The sequence below is a fragment of the Mustela lutreola genome, chromosome 1, assembly GCF_030435805.1.
Source record: "Mustela lutreola isolate mMusLut2 chromosome 1, mMusLut2.pri, whole genome shotgun sequence".
Classification (NCBI taxonomy): Eukaryota; Metazoa; Chordata; class Mammalia; order Carnivora; family Mustelidae; genus Mustela; species Mustela lutreola.
In genome coordinates, this window is record NC_081290.1 from 129,451,257 (window position 1) to 129,469,340 (window position 18,084).

General features: G+C 39.4%; 1 long non-coding RNA gene across 1 annotated transcript in view; it reads right to left on the reverse strand.

Moving 5' to 3' along the window:
* Window positions 1–18,084, reverse strand: part of LOC131831943 (uncharacterized) — a 30,206-nt gene that overhangs the window by 11,080 nt on the left and 1,042 nt on the right. The window contains exon 2 of the long non-coding RNA XR_009353872.1: window positions 10,016–10,171. This is a non-coding gene — a long non-coding RNA (uncharacterized LOC131831943). The remainder of the gene's footprint in view (window positions 1–10,015; window positions 10,172–18,084) is intronic.

An 18,084-nucleotide genomic window follows, 5' to 3' on the forward strand; every position in this document is an offset into this window, starting at 1 on the left:
ATAAATATTTTACACAGTTTTTCTTTTAATGAGTTTTTCTCTTAGGAGAGTTTTTCTTGGGGTGGAGGATGCTTCTTTGTTTTTTAACCCGAAGTTTGAGTTTTTGTAATAGCGTTTATAAATTATTCTCATTATTTACTAAGCTTAAATGCTATTTAAGGCCAGCTGTATTAGAAACGTATAATCAGATTTTTCCTTTATATTTTTAAAATGTATCAAAAAATAATTTTGTTCATTAAAACAGACCTCATTATACTCAAAACATGAAAGGTCAATAATACATTATATGTTAATAAAAAATTAAAAAATTAAAAAGATGAAAGGTCACTACCTGACTAATTTAGGACTTTATATTCAAGCATGATATGAAGAGATCTTTAATTACCTAGAAAAAACCTCTTAAGTAACAGAGTGGTGATGATTAACATCTGGGGAAAAAGAACCCCCAGAGACTCCAATTTAATGGAACAAAGCATCATCCTCTCAAATAAACTACTGAAACTTAGATAGGCGATCACTGCTATTGTGGTAGCAAGCAGGTGGCACTTTCATTTTCTTATTCCTTTACTAAAGTGGAGATGTAATCAGGGGTCTAAAGTTTGCATAAAATGACCTAAAAGAAAGTCATAAAAGAAAAAAATCAAGGTGTGAAATGTGAAAGAAAGCAGAGGCCTGGTGCGACAGGTATTTCCAAGTTAAATCTAAGCTTTATTATTTGTTCTTTTTTTTTTTTTTTATTCAACAATTAAATAGTTGGGGGGTGCCTGGGTGGCTCAGTGGGTTAAGCCTTTGCCCTCAGCTCGGGTCATGATCTCAGGGTCCTGGGATGGAGCCCTGCATCGGGATCTCTGCTGAGCAGGGAGCCTGCTTCCTTCTCTCTCTCTCTCTGCCTGCCTCTCTGCCTACTTGTGATCACTCTCTCTCTCTCTGTCAAATAAATAAATAAAACCTTAAAAAAAATTAAATAGTTGGCTCAGTTGGTGGAGCATTAGACTCCAGATCTTGGGACTGTAGGTTCAAGCTCCACGTTGAGTGTAGAGATTAGTTAAAAATAAAACCCAAAAAACCAATTTTTAAAAAATTAAGCAGAAAGTAGAGAGGAAAAACCTAGAATGAACAATAGACAATTTTTATTAAATGAATGTTATATGTTTTATTTCATGAATTTTGTGCAGCCATGAGTACCAGAGTTTGCTCTGAAATCCTAGAGGGGTGCCTCTTGAATAGTAGGTCCCCAACAAATATCTGTAAAGAAATGAGTTCTCAAGCAATCAGCAGGAGTCCAGGATAGAGCATGATGACACTGGTTCTGAATGGGCTTTGGATTTTCAGGGTGAAGGGGTGTGGAGTTCCTACTGGTGTTAGAATTGCCCTATCCCAGTGCAAAAAGTGCCCCAGTTGAACACTGGAGGTTTCCCAGCTGATATCCTGCTATAAGCAAATACCTTTGATGGAAGGACTTAATGAAATTGGCTAGTACTTTTTTTACCTCGGGCTAAATGAATTTTTTATAACCTTTCCTAAGCATAGTATTATTTAGCAGGGAATGGATGTGAATGAGGGTGAGGAAGTGAAGAAAGCTTGAAGATTGGATGGATAGAACACCAAAGGAAAGGCTGGTAGTCAAAAGACAAACTTCTCACTTTCCGTGTGGGCATAGAGCTGGTCATAACACAATTCAAACATTACCTAGTTACTAGATCAATATTTCCAACTGAGAAACCAATTTGTCATCTAAAAACCAACTGGATACATTAAAACATATTCATTTCTATTCAAGAAGGCTCGGGATTTTTGTGGTTTCTGTTTGTTTGGTAAATTGGTTGGTTTTACCAGCTAGAACTCAACCATATATTTAAAGCACGATTTTTGGAATACTGAATTTCATTTTAGGTTTTACTTTGAGTTGATGTTCTATATAAGTAAATGCATTAAAAGTGCCCAATTTTTATTTCTATAGCTATATCTATCTACATATACCATAAAAAATTGGGATATCATTGTAAATTCAGATTTGGAATCTACTGTTTTTTCTCACTAAGTATACTATGAGCATATACTCATGTTACTCGATAATCTTGAAAATCTGGGGTGCCTGGATAGATCAGTTGGTTGAAGGGCTAATTCTTGTGAGACTAAGACCCTGAGTGGGTATCCACGCTCAGTAAGAAGTCTGCTTGAGAGTCTCTCTCTCCCTCTGCCCCTCCTGCTTTCTCTCTAAATAAAATATTAAAAAAAATAATCTTGAAAATTTGAGCTTAATAACCTCAAAGTATTCTATTCTATTGCTTTAGCATAACTTATTTAATAAATGCTTTATTATTAAATATTTAGATTGCTACTACTTAAAAAATATTTTATTTTTAAGTAATCTCTACACCCACTGTGGGGCTCAAACTCATAATCCTGATATTAAGAGTCACATGTTCCATCAACCGAGTCAGCCAGGTGCCTCACTACTTTTTTATTACTATGAACAGTGCTGTAAATAACTCTTGATTCTTTACTTAGAATCAATTTCTGGAATGCAATGATGAGTCAAGGAAGGCCTGAAATTGAAGATGTATAGAATGTTGGAATCTTGATTTTTCCCATCTTCTCCAGTCCCTTTTTGGACTCCACACTTAGTCATTTAATGCACCTGGCTTATATGAGTGTTCTTGAAAAATTGTTTTCCCCTAATTGAAGAAGGAAAAAAAGTTTTCAAGTCAAACAGAAGGAAGGATAATCTAAATCTGTCAATTCACCATCCACATGTATGTGTGTGTCTGTGCTCGTGTTTTGTTTTAGGACCGGAGAAGTAGGAGGTTTGATCAAATATGAGCTTGGACAAGATGAAGGGACTCAAGACGAGGACAGGGAAGTTAAGAATGGTATTCGGTGACAAGCTGGAAGTGCTGAAACATTATCCTCAAATAAATACTGTGCAAGTTTAGTCAAACGTTTTCTTTCTTTCTTTCTTTCTTTTTTTTTAAGATTTATTTATTTATTTTAGAGAGAGAGAGAGAGAGAGAGAGAGAGAGAGAACATGTGTGTGGGCAGGGGAGGGGCAGGCGGAGAGGGAGAGAATCTCAAGCAGCTCCCCATTGAATGTGGAGCTCCCCCCACCTCGGGGGCTCCATCTCAGGGTCCTCAGATCATGACCTAAGCCAAAAATCAAGAGTTAGCCCCTCAACTGACTGGCCCACCCAGATACCCCTAGTCAAACGTTTTCAACTGCAGTTTCATAAAAGTATTAATCGGATCATAATCAGAAAATAGTGTTCCAGAACAATTCTGGCTGTAAAAATTGGTAGATAAATAATCAATTAAACAGACTGAGCGCTTGTTCTCTATGAAATTAAATTTCTGGATCTCCTTGCCCTGTCACCCCCTTCATTTGTCTTAGTACCTGACAGCATAATCAGAGCTGAACTTCTCTGCTTTTGGTAATTTTTAAAAGATTTTTATTTAATATTTGACAGAGACAGAGAGATCACAAGTAGGTAGAGAGACAGGCAGAGAGAGTGGGGAAGTGGGCTCCCCACCAAGTGCCCCATGTGGGATTTGATCCCAGGACCCTGAGATCATGACCTGAGCTGAAGGCAAAGGTTTAACCTACGGAGCCAGCCAGGTGCCCCACAGCTTTTGGTATTTTGAGTTACATTTACATTTGTATTTAAATGTACTTTTTTGGTGTTTATTAAATCATCTGGGAGCTATACTCAAAATGGTGCAATTTTCTCCTTTAAATTGTGTGCTTAACTCTTGTCAATGTTAATACATATTAAGTGTGTACATCAAAGTAGAACTATGAATAGGCTCTGCCTTGGGAGAAAAAAAAGCTATAGATTTCTCAAACACTGTCAGAAATTGCCTTATTTCTTTCATATTTCATTAATTCAGTTGAATCCCTCCTGTGTCCCAAGTATAAATTATTGTGTAATTTTTGAAGTTAAAAATGCTATGTTCTACCAGAAATCATCTTTTCTGAAGATTCATTAGACTTTGTTTAAAATTATAGCTTTGAGGTGCAGACATATTTTGAAAACATGTCACTTTACCCTACTCATCATCCTTCTCAATTCTGGAAAAACTATGAAAACTAGGACAAGTTGATTTTAATTAATATTCTCATAAATCTCTCTAGAGTGCATTACAATTTCCATTACTTTTAAAGTGCTTCTGGAACCACAGGGGATAACATTCCCCTGTTAAACTACGTAGTTACAAGTAAGCACAGTAAATGTTAGTATAGTATTTTGATATAAGAAAACGGTTGCAGGGACACCTGGGTGGCTCAGTGGGTTAAGCATTGCCTTTGGATCAAGTCATGATCCTGGAGTCCTGGGGTCCAGCCCTGCAGCCTTTTCCCTATTCAGCTGTCTCCCTACTCTCCCTTTCCCTCCAATCCTCCTCTGCCCTCTTGCTCTCTCTCTTGTTCACTCTCTTCCTCAAATAAAATAAATAAAATCTTAAAAAAAAAAAAGGAAAGAAAGGAAAAGAAAATGGTTGCAGTTACTTATAGTTGCTTGGTAGAAAAACAAGGACTAGGTTCTGGTCCATGTACAGATTTTTGAATTAGTTGGTTGTCTACAAACTTGAAAATGCAAATGAGTATGAATTATCCCTTTGTGTCTAAGTGTTATGCTTAGAGGAGAGGTACAATACAAACGTTTAGTGGACTATTTCTACAGACCATAGAGCATCATTTAGATTGGATATACTATGTAGGACAAAACTATGACATGGATTTTGTGTTACAAAGCCTTTTCATAGAAACCAGAACAATGTTTGACACCTGAGTATTAAACAGGGTTGAGATCACCCTGTATAGAGTAGGACACAATCTACCACCATCCTGTTATGTAAGATATTATATTTAGTTTTAAAAAAAACAACAACACTACATTTTAACTTTTTTGGCTGATATCATCCTCACATTGTGGTCCTGGAAGAAGAAAAGAAAAGATGACTCACATCACATTTACAGCACACAGTTTCTCCTGGTTAGGTGTCCCCAAATCACGCTGGCCTGTCTTTCTAGAGGCCCCTATTACTGCCAACCAGGCCTGGACATAGACCCTTAGAAATTCTCAGTGTTTAAAAAAAAAAAAAAAAGAAAGAAAGAAAGAAAGGAAAAGACACAAACAAACAAAAAAAAGATGGTGCCTCATCCCACATAAAATTGGAAATTAAAAAAATACTAATATGTAAGATAAAGTCCAACAAATTCTGATTTTCTTTTTTAAAAATTTTATTTACTTATTTGACAGAGAGATCACAAGTAGACAGAGAGGCAGGCAGAGAGAGAGGAGGAAGCAGGTTCCTTGCGGAGCAGAGAGCCCCATGCGGGGCTTGATCCCAGGACCCTGAGATCAGGACCTGGGCTGAAGGCAGAGGCTTAACCCACTGAGCCACCCAGGCGCCCCACTTTTTTTTTTTTTAAAGATTTTATTTATTTATTTGACAGAGAGAGATCACAAGTAGGCGGAAAGGCAGGCAGAGCGAGAGAGAGGAGGAAGCAGGCTCCCTGAGGAACAGAGTCTGATTCGGGACTCCATTCCAGGACCCTGAGATCATGACCTGAGCCGAAGGCAGAGGCTTAACCCACTGAGCCACCCAGGCGCCCCATGATTTTCTTTTTAATGAGCATTTTGATGCTTTTTCCTTTTTTCTCCTTTCCTCCTTTTTTTCTTCTTTCTTTACTTGAATCTTTTAAAAATCTTTTTTAATTTTTTGTTTTCTTAAAGATTTTATTTATTTATTTGAGACAGAGAGGGAGAGTACAGAGGGAGAGGGAGAAGCAAACTCCCACTGAGCAGGGAGCCCAATGCAGGGCTCCATCCCAATACACTGAGATCATGACCTGAGCCAAAGGCAGTTGCTTAACTGACTGAGCTAACCAGGTGTCCCCCAAATCTTTTTTTCCAAATGTCCCTGCTATGCTGGTGCCCTAAATATGTGTTTAGTCTGCCTGTCTGGTTATTCAGCACTCTCTATGTCTAAGGCTTGGAGTCCCTCTGAACCATCTCTAGCATGAATCCCAATATGGTAACAAGTCTAATTTCTCTGCTCACTTAGTTCATGAAGACGAGGCCACTGGTACTCCTTTTTCTATCCTTCAAAAGTGAAAAGAAAGCAAATACACTTGATTTATTTTAATATGATTCCCAACTGGAATCATAAACAAAAACAAAAGATATTTTAGGGACAGCTGAGTGACTTTGAAAGTAGACTGAATTTTAGATATTATTGAATTGAATTGCTTTGGAATTCTCCTGGCATTGTGATTATATAGGACATTTCTTATCAGTAGGAAGTACATGCTGACATATTTAGGGATTTAGTGACATGATGTTTGTAACTTGCAAATGGTTCAGAAAAAATTATAAAAATGTGTATGCTATATATGTACATATAGAGAGACAGAGAGAGAATGAAAATATGGCAAAAATGTGGTATAATATGTACTATATTTCCAACTTTTCTATTAAAGGGGAAAACCATATAATCACTAAAACTAGAATGCCATGTATCGAAAGAAACAGAGTTGATATTATATGAAGCTGTAAGATACTTGGGAAACTATAGCTTTGATTTATTAGTTTCACCAAAGAAATCTATATTTTTAAAGATCATTGTAGCCTTATATTTTAAATAAATGAATTTAGGTGCGCGCGCACACACACACACGCATACAAAGACCTCAGTTCAATCAACCCTAGAAGTTACTGGCCAAATGCCAGTTGCTTTCAGAGGGAGTCTAGCCCTTTGAAAGCCAACTAACTGGTTTCTTTTGATGAATTTCTTCTACAACATCAGCTTTTCAGCAACTCAGAACCTGTTAGGAATCAATAAAGCAATAGTTCTTTTTCTTAATTTTTCATTATTTATTTATTTATCTGACAGACAGAGATCACAAGTAGGCAGAAAGGCAGGCAGAGAGAGAGGGAGAAGCAGGCTCCTTGCTGAGCAGAGAGCCCCATGCGGGGCTTGATCCCAGGACCCTGAGATCAGGACCTGGGCTGAAGGCAGAGGATTAACCCACTGAGCGACCTAGGCGTCCCAATAAAGCAATAGTTCTTATACTTTCCTAATAAATATGTTTTCTTCCTTTAATCATCTAATCAGTAAAAATTTAGTGACTGTCTCCTCTGCCAGGGCTAGTGTTAGCTTGGAACGTACACAAATAAAAATACATGGGCCCTGTCCTCCAGGAGTCCAGAGTCAACTGGAGAGGCAGACATTTGACACATGATTAAAAAATAATGCAAAAAGCATTATAAGAAGGTATGTATAAGCTGCTATGGGAGCATGGAGTAAGAAGCCTAACTGACCTGGAAGGGGAGGGAGGAGATGAGGAATCAGAGAAAAATGTTACGATGATAAGTGATAACAGTAACAACAACAGTAATAATAATAGTGGTCATATACCACACAAGTTGCAAATATAACAACTATACTTACGAAGGCATGGGGAGGGTGGATGGTTGGCAGAACCCAGTACAAATTACTAGCAGAGAAGGTGTCTGGATATATCAATACATATCTTAAGTAAAAAATGTTAACAAGTCTACCCAGCTAGAACATTTTTGCCATTGCTGCAGACTCCCTTCCCAGGTGTTTCCCATATGTTATCCAGATAATATTGCCTCCATTTTAAACAAAGCCCGAGGCTCACAGCAGGAGGTATGTGAGTTGCCTCTGGACAAGCAGCTGGTATGCGGCAAGAGGGAATCTAGGTTAGAACTCAGGTGTCTCGGTCTCTTGCTCCATCACCTGCCCACAGACCTTTTTTTAAGACTGTCCGAAAGGAGGAGTAGGAGTTTCACAGGTGAATCTTGGAAAGAAGAGAGTTCTAGGCAAGAGGTGCTTGTACATGGCATTAAGGACTTAGATTAGCAAATCCTCAGAGGCTCAGTTGTTAGCATCGACTAGGGTCGAAGTTCTGTGGGTAGCAAGGGGTGGGAGAGACAACTAGGCAGGTGCACCTGGGCCAGAACACTCAGAGCTCTTGAATATTGTACAACACACCTTGTACTTCACGGAGTGAGTTGGAAAGCCACTCTAGCTTTGGAATTACATGACAGATTTGATTTTTCAAAAGATCACACTGTGCAAAGGACAGTTTCTAACAGGAGGGGAGCCAGCCAGGGGTAAGGGCCAGGCACTGGCTAGGTGCCATTATGGTGTGGAGCCTACACTTTGACTGGAGACACTGGGCTAGGTAAAGAGGTCTTATCCTTTGTCTGTATTCTCTCCACAACTTATGGCCCTTCTTTCAGCAAGACCAAATGTAACATCTTTTCATCAGAATCATAAAAACTATCACGTCAACAGGTTCTTTTTTTTTTTTTCTTTTTTTAAAGATTCTACCCATTTAATTGACAGACAGAGATCACAAGCAGGCAGAGAGGCAGGCAGAGAGAGAGGAGGAAGCAGACTCCCCGCCGAGCAGAAAGCCCGACGCGGGGCTCGATCCCAGGACCCCGAGACCATGACCCGAGCCGAAAGCAGAGGCCCCAACCCACTGAGCCACCCAGGCGCCCCCGTCAACAGGTTCTTTTAAAGGATGTTGAAAAGGTACCACTTTTGCAAATGGTGCTTAGGGAAGCCATGGTTCCTTCTGCTACTTCCAGCCATGCTCCTCCTTAAGAGGCATTTTCGGGGGATTGGAGGTGGAAGACAAAGTTTAGGAGAAGTAGTGCCTGAACTAGGTCAATGGCAGTAGAAGGGCAGGAAGAGTCAGATGTGTGATTCAACATAATTTCATAAGTGATCAAACTCAGGGCTGAAAGTGAGATGGTGGGTCAAAGATAACTCCTGGTCCGTTTGGGTTTTTTTTAGCCTAGGCAACGTGGTGGTTGGTGGTGTCATTCTCCAAGACATAAGGATATTTGGAAAGATGTTGGAAGAAAGATGCTGAGTTCAGATTTGAACATGCTGATTTTGCTGGATGTCAAACCATTTCAGCACCATTTGTTGAAAATACTCCTTGCTCCTTTGAATTGCCTTTGTCTCTTTGTCAAAAACAGCTGACTATATTTCTGTGGGTCTATTTCTGTCCTTTCTATTCTCTTTCCATTGGTCAGTGTATCTATTCTTTTGCCAATACCAGACAGTCTTGAATGTGGCTTTATAGTAACCCTTGAAGTTGGGTAATAGGAGTCCTTCAACTTTGTTCTTTTTTATCGGAAGTGTTTTACCTTTTCATATGAATTTAGAATCAGACTGTTAACATCTATAAAAAAGTTTGCTGGTATTTTGATTAGGATTGCCCTGATTCAACAAATCAAATTGGGGGCAATCAGCATCTTAATATTGAGTCCCCCAATTTGTGAACTTGGTATGTTTTTCCACTTTAATTAGACATTTTTGATTTGTCAAATCAGAGTTTTATAGTTTTCCGCATTCAGCTCTTGTATGTATCTCATTAGATTTGTCCCCAAGTACTTCATTTGTTTTGGTTGGACATGTTGATTTTAAGGTGTCTGTGTACACCTACGCACAGATGTTCTGTGGGCAAGCCTGGAGATCTGGGGTGTTGTCTAGGTTGGAATTCAGGCTTAGTATAATCATATATTTCTCAAGAAATGTCATGTTTCTCAGGGCCAGAAGATAAAATAGGGCTGTGGATTAAAAATCACCTCAATTGTCAACAAATGGTTAATTCTGGGACTTGATAGAAGTTCCAAATTTAAGAACCCCGATGATGAGGACTTAACACATACACTTGGGTACAAGAGAAAATATTTGTAGATCCTGGCTCCGGAACCTCATCAAGCCACTGTTCTCCTGATTTGGAAAATATGTGTGGTAATAGTACCTACCTCATAGGGTTGTTGGAAGATTAATTAAGACATTACATCTAGAGGACACAGAACAGTGTTTGGCACATGGTGAGCACTCAATACTTGTCAGCTATTGTTATTAGTGACATAAATGAAATGCCACAAGTCTATTGTGGCATAACACTTCATGGTTCTTAAGAGTCTTAGTATTATTCACATGAGAAAAGATGGGATTCACTCACTGTGAAAACTTTTCTTGCACAAGATATACCCAGGTCTCTTTGCCTCTCTTCCAAAACTCTTTATTTAGAAACCATGTCTGCTGTAATTTTTTCAATGTCTCCCAAATGAAGTATGGGAGTTGTGGCTGGATGGCACCATGAACTCACAATTTCCTTCTGAAGGGAAGAAAGAAAAGTGGTTAGAATCATATTCTTCCTCCCCATCCCTCCCTACCACCAATGGCTGCTTGGCCTTGTTCACAGAGATTACCACCTTTCCGTAGTTTGTCTCCAGCTCTGTGTGAGTTGGCCCGACCCTGGAGCCAGGGCCCTTGAAAAGAATCCCACTGCAGGGCAAGGACAGAAATCATGCAGGGACAACTGTATGGTCTGGATAATGCGTGGCACTTTGTTTGATGGAAGGAAGGGGAGAATTGAAGCACTTTCAGAAAGTCTTTATTTTCTCCAATTTCCATCTTATTGTGTTGAAGAGTCAAATAATGTCTTGGTCAAAAGGGAAGTATTCTCTAATATTGGCAGCTACCAGGAAAGAGACCCGCAGCTAAGTGAGTGTCTGATACAGTCACATAGGTGACAGATACTTTAATCAGGCAAAGGAGCTATACAGGTGCTCCTTTGAGATCTCCTGTGCTGTAGTGGGAGAAAGCCAATTGTCCTAGGACCCAGTGCCATTGCTGCTGCTATTATTCGTTCTGGAAATTCTGCAGTGCTTTTGTGTTCACAAGTTTTTGTGGTTCCTGATGGAAAGTTGTGTTAGATCGAAGACAGCTTACCTTCAAAAATTTTTTGATCACCATAAAGATAAATGAGGAGGAGGGAGAATGCTTCAGGTAATTTCGTACAGATTCCACTTGGTTAATCAGATTGTAACCCTGCGGTTAACCTTGGGTAGAGGGCATCGAGAGGCTCCTGGAGCATTATTCTTTGGACCCTGGTGGGTCAGGGTAAGGCATAGGTTGATTTGGTTTTAAAATCAGTTAAAAATCTGTGAGTTGCAAATATTACAAACATACCACCATAGATACTATCTTTATATGTAACTAAATTGGATCTCTGCTTTGTTTGATTTTATTACACTTTTTAAAAAAAGATTTTATGTATTTATTTGATAGAGAGAGATTACAAGTAGGCAGAGAGGCAGGCAGAGAGAGAGGGGGAAGCAGGCTCCCCGCCGAGCAGAGAGCCTGATGTGGAACTCCATCCCAGGACCCTGAGATCATGACCTGAGCCGAAGGCAGAGGCTTTAACCCACTGAGCCACCCAGGTGCCCCCATGATTTTTATTACACTTTTTAAAAAAGATTTAATTTATTTAATTTATTTATTTGAAGAGAGAGAGAGAGAGAGAGAGAGCATGAGCTGGGGGGGCAGAGGAAGGGTCAGAAGGAGAAGCAGGAAGCCCAATGCAGGACTCCATACTAGGACTCCAGGATCATGACCTGAGCTGAGAGCAGTCACTTAACCAACTGAGCCACCCAGGCACCCTATACTCTTTCTTTCTTTTCTTTTCTTTCTTTCTTTCTTTTTTTTTTTTTTTAAGATTTAGTCTTTTGAGTGCTGTGTGTAGGTTTATGCATATTAACATTTGGAATAATTCTGATACTTAAAAAAATGAAACAATAACACGACTATTAGTGGACTGCAACTATGGTTTTCAAAATGGACATAAAACCTGGCAATAGATTTAGTATTTGTATGAGTAATTTGTAGTTTTTCATTCATTTGATAAAGGCAGAGACGCTGTCAGAGCCAGGTTTGGCACATCTGATGGGCAGCTCCCATTCTGCCCTGTAGAACACTGGAGGCTTTCAGGATGCTGCTAGCTCTTTCCAGCTGGCCGGTACACTCGGCATTGAGAAGATGTTGATTACCCACACCTCAGAATCACTGGCCCAGGTGGAAAATTATTTACTTTTGAGGGTTGGGGCTATTTAGAATAATGTAATTAAAGCTTATTTTAGTTCTCTAAGCTCAAAATTCTATCTATAAAGTTAGATAGGTCAGTATATTTTTAACCTAAAATCTTTCTTTCCTAGAGACTTGAAGGGCCATGTTAAGATTCTTTGACTAATACTATTTCTTTTAGGGAGAAGTGAGATGAGAAAGGGTATTTACTTTTATAAATTCTATTTTGAGTCACTGTCCTATTAATCTGGCAAGGAAAATACTACTAACTCCATTTTACAAAGGTAGAAACTCAGGCTCAGGGAGGTTAAATGTGGTCTTCAGGGTGACAAAGCTCATGCATATCAGAAAGGCTTTCAAATTGAGGGCTGCCTGCTATTAGAATTCAAGGTTTTCCCACTATATTACTTAGATCATATATTCCACTGTGCCTTTATAAAGCTGTGTTTATTGACGCCACTGAAAAAATGGATTGTGTTTTTTTCCCTGTAGCAATGTGATAAAGTTCTGTAAATTCAGTCACTTCTATGCTATTTCTTCTGTGTCAGTAGACCTGTTTGTGTGGCACCTGACCAGGCTGGGTGGAGTACTGTGGGCTTTATGTTGGTCTTTAACTTGATTTAATTACCTCTGGATGCTTATAGACAGCTATGATGCCACAGGCTCATTCCTAGTAGGTGAGATAAACACAAGGTACAACTGAACTCTGTTTTAAACATCTTACCAGTACTTATCACTGGTTGTATTTATGTTATGTGATAAGTAAAATGTTAACTGTAAGAAAAACACTGAAGATGGCCAGGACCGATTGTGACTTACCTCTCAAGAGCTTGGATGGTTCTATTTTCTTCTGTGCCATATCTCATGTATTATCTTTACCTGGTCCCTGTATCGTAATAGCCCATCCAATATTCAGAGATTCTCTTTTTGCTCTGTCACTTGTGCTTTCTTCCATGAGGTCGCTAAGTCAATACATTTTGCCATTTTATATATAAGGTTTCCTCTGCAAACTCCCATAGAGGGTATGTGCTTTTTCCTTTGACTTCCCGCCTTTAAATTTTTGTATTGCAACATAATGGGCCTTCCGATAGTTAAAACTAAAATAACAACATAACAGAATAGCCTCGTTTTCTCAACAGGCCCTCTGTGCATGTTTCCCACGCCCTTGTTTGCCCTTCACTTCCTCTGCCTAATTTAGCTTTGTAGGCACAAGGCATAGGCGCTCTGTGTTTGTTTATGTACATATGGTGCCTAACACCAGTCTTGGATTTAACGACTATTAAATAATAATGACTTCAGAATGATTACGAGTATTGGCGTTTAAAAAAATCACAGCTGATCGAGAGTACTCCTTTTTTCTTTTTGCTCAAACGACCTTGTCTGATTTTGACAGTCTTATAGGAGACGCTGGAATTACAGCACACTTGCTTTTACCCTTGAATACCACTTAGAGACCAGAGCTGGCAATAATTGTAGCTGCTCCTCTTCTGTAGAACACGTTTACAAATTCTGCAGTGCATACCAGGTTGCTTGTGGATGTAATTTCAGTGGTGTGTCATCATCACCTTACCATAACTAGAGAAACCCAGGTACACTTTTATACAGTGCTCCCTGATGTCGTTATGACGGAATTATCTCACTGGGTTAACTTTGCATGCTTGAAATTGAAGGTCTTTTTCTCTTTGAATTACTAGCTGGAGCATTCATGATATCTGGTGCAGGCTTTTAAAATCTATGCATCAAGCACTCATTGATTGTGTAGTGGCATTTACATTGTTAGGTTTTAAAGTGATGTCTTTAATTTTACCTATTTTCAATCTTAAAAAAAAAAATCTGTATATCTTACCTAAACCCCTTTAAATTGGCAGACTGATTGTGGACTACAGTTCCACAGGGCAATTCATAAAAATAAATGCCAAACACCAGGCAACAATAGAAGGAATTGACGGTGGATCCAAAGTTGAACAATGCATTTCCTTTTAGAAATGTCAGCATAGGCTTTCTCACAATAAGGAAATAAAGAGGGTTGTTTTCTCCCCCTAGCCTAATATTTCAATTGCAAACAAATCAATGGAAGAAAGTAGTTATATCAGTATGAAGGGTATAATAGTGTAACTGGAGAGAACAATTTTGTTAGCCTGAATACTTTTTATTTGTATATTTATTTAATTTTATGTCCAAGGCAGAACCAAGGTGATAATATTATTAAATGAGGGAAAAAATGGGTTTCTTCTCTTAGAATCAATTCCAAAATATCTATGCCTCTATGTGACATTTACATTAGTGTTGTTCTTACTCATGTGGCAGCATCCCCAAAACTGAATTTATTACAATTCCTATAAAATCAAACCCAAGAGTCTGATAGTAATTGTGTTCTTGATATGCTTCATCTAACTTAGTTCATGAGCTCTATCCTGTGAACACACTGCATCTTTCCCCGGATACCTGCCACTGCACTATCCACCAGGGACTCTTCGGAAGTGCTATTTGCAGGTGAATACAGTATTTCCTAGTGCAGTGTGCTGACTGAGAGTGATACAGTGTGTAAGCTACAGCCTTCCACTCTCCTGAGATTCTTACTGACTTGATGTCAGGGCTAGAAGTAACTGTAAAACAATATAAGGACATGTTTTGGGGCACCTGGGTGGCTCGGGCTTAGTTAAGTGTCTGCCTTCAAGCTCAGGTCATGATCCTGGAGTGCTGGGGTTGAGTCCCACATCAGGCTCCCTGCTCAGCCGGGAGTCTGCTCCTCTGCCCCTCCCATGGCTTCTGTGCATTCCCTCTCTCTCCCTCTCTCATCTTCTGTCTCTCAAGTAAATAAATAAAATCCTTAAAAAAATTTTTGGAGGGAGGGGGAAGTATGTGAGGAATGTCATTAATAAAATTCAGCTTCTCTCTGCTCTGAACCTCTAGTCCAGAGGGTTTTAACAAGCAGAGAAAATGGTAACCAGAGGAAGCTCTTGTCTCAGCAGAGCAGGGCAGATTCCTGGATCTTTTCAATCACTCCCACCATTCTCCTGGATGAGAGGAGTACATTAACCAAGTGCTTGGCCCATAGAACAAGTTCCCACAAGGCCAGGGAAGGGACCATGCTTGTCTTATTCACCATTGGTATTCCAAGTATCGAAACCAGCACCTGGCACACAGCACTCAATAAATATTTATTGACTGAACAGTGACGCTCTGTGTGTGTGTGTGTGTGTGTGTGTGTGTGTTTTAACAAAATGACTTCTATCAATTGGTCAATAGATAAAGTATAAATATAAATATATCAATCCCTGGTCTCATATCGTAGCTGGACTCACAAAAAATTTTAAAAATGATTTTAACTCACTTTAAAAAATGACTCTCAACACCTAATCTACATGATGTATTACTATATGTAATATGTTTTAGGTTTTACTGTTGGAAAGATTAAAGATTTTTAAGTCATGAGTAGAATGGCATTAAGGCCAAAACTCAAAATGTATTTCTGACTTTAAAACTTGGTGCTCTGTTTCTGTCTAGCCTCTGATAACTTTCTAGGTAATATGATGGTTGTGGAGACAGAACAAAGAAAGTTTCATTTTTATGCTTGCCTTTATGAGGCAACATAATAGATGGCTTCCTTTGATTATGGTTGGTTGACACAGTTTGGGTTAGACTATTTGGCACATTGGCAGATTTGAGTCCAGTTCTGTCATCCATGTTATACCTAACATGCTGTTGGTGCTCAAACATACCCAAACAATGCACACCAAGTATCAGATGTCCTAGATGCCGAAAGATGATAAACATTATTGACATAAGTAGATAAGTAGATTTTAAATAGTGGGAACATTAGCTGTAATTGGAGTTAAATGATAGTGTAGAAGTTGACAGGGAGTTAGTCATTTTGATGGTGGACAAGACATACTATTATGCCTTATCTAGGGTCATTGGTGCAATTCAGTATCACAGAAGAGCACTCAGAAAAAAAGAGCTAGGTTTATAGCTGGAATTCACAACTTAATGACTGTGAGATCCAGATAAGGGGGGGGGGTGTCTCAGGCTACTGTCCATGCTCTGAAGGACCCTGCTCTAGCTTCACACTTCTTCAGGGAACAAGGAGTTCCACACTCTTTAAGCACCCAGGACCCTGGGACTTACTGCTCTGCTACTTCCAGGCCTAATCCTCCAAGGCGGGCCCAGGGCTGGAGGAACTGCTGAGGGGTCCTTTTGCATGGAATATGACATAGTTTGGATGTGCAAGCTGGGGTGTTCTCATGTGTAGGAGCCTTTTTGTGGCATGGGATGGAGCTCAGATGGGAAGAAAGTAGAGTGTGAGTTTCAGGCCAGAAGCCACTCCTCCCTGCAGCACTATAGTTTATATGTATAGTTTTCAGGATTTTTAATAGGGCAGAATGGGTCTCCATTGTTAGCTGATCCCAGACCCTTCCACAGTTAAAGGCAGGCCTGGAATGAGGGCAAGTCAGGTAGCCTATTTTAGTCTCAGTTTCCTCATCTGTAAACAGGATAATAATTGTTCCACTAACCTCAAAGGGTGGGATGATGAGAATGATATTAAAAATAACTATCATTTGTTAGTTAGAAGACTATGGTTCAAGGACTATTCAAGGCAATATTCAATCGTTACAAATCTTCAGGGCATGCAATTTTTATCCTCTTTTTATAGAACAGAAAAATAGGGTCAGAGTGTTAAGTTTCTCTTCCGTACTTCCCTCCCTCCTCAGGGATACAATTGTGATAATGTATGTAACAATCTTAAATGCATACAGGGGAACACCATACTTACTGATTTACATCATGTTGTGGGATATAGCAGTGAATAAAAGGAACAAAAACCATCGACTTTAGCAGCTTAAATTTTAGGGGAGGGAGACAAACAATAAAATAAATAAAATATATGTTAGATGGTGGTAAAGAAAGCAAGGAAAGGAACTAGGTATATGAAGTTACAGGGAAACTGATGGTTGAATAAAGATATGAAGGAGGAGAGGGAGCAATATTTTAGGTTTTGTTTGTTTGTTTGTTTGTTTAGGTGGGCTGGGAATCAGGGAGCTAATTTAGGTGGTAGAGGGGAACAGCAAATGGAAAGGCCATGAGACTGGAGCCTGTTCACCATACAGCATCTTCATGCATTCAGAAAGAGCATCTTCATTTCCAGTGTGGCTAGGAAAATGAGTTGGGGGTTGCGTCATAGGAGATGAGGCTAGAGAGATAAGGGGTGGAGGAAACAAGGTCCACAGTTCATCAAGGCCTTTGGTTTTTTACCTCACATGAGATGAAGAACTAATGATTTCCCTGCCCCTTAGCAGATGAGTAATTTGAGCTAAAGTGAAAAGACTCACTCTGGCTGCTCTGTTCAAAGTAGACTGCTGGAGCCAAGGACAAAAAGAGGGAGACCAGAGAGGTGGTAATTGCAACGTGCAGGCAAAGGGTGATGCCAGCTTGAACAAAGGTCATGGCAGTAGAGGTGGTAGGTAGAGGGTAGATTCCAGATACAACACTTTGAAGGTTGAGTTGACAGGTTATTGACATTTGTGGGGTGTAACAGAAAGGAAGGAGTCAAGAAAGACTCCAGAGTTTTTCACTGAGCAAGGGGAACCACACAGACGGCATTAACTGGAATGAAGAAGGCTGTGGGTCAGGGCGCTTTTCAGATAAGCTATCTAAACCCTGGTTTGCAAACGTTACTTCTGAGATGTCTATTAGACACCAGATGGAGATGTCAGGTATATTTTTTCACTTCACTAGATTTTGATTTTTTTCTTCTCTCTTTACAGAGCTGTAATAGCATTTATTCGTGTCCCTTTGCTTTCAGTGTGGTGGTCTGTGTCATGGAGAATTTGATGCTGGGGCTCAACAAAGGGGTGAAAAAAATGTGGGGAAGTAGTTTCAGCAAGATAGACCCATAATATAAAAGGGTCTAGAGATACAATTTATAACTCAGGTCTAGTTTCACAAGGCTGGGCAGTCTCTTCTCTAGGAAGCCACACAATCTGTTTAATGACACAAAGGTGACCTAAGGACCCAAAAATGTTTGCTCACAATCAACCATTCTAAGTGTTCAAAATAAACTAGATGTTTAAAAAGTATGTTTGAAAATTTGAAAAGTTCAATATAGTAGGCCTTAAAAGTAACAGCCCTCCTCTAAGTATAGCCTCCATATAGACATCAAAACAT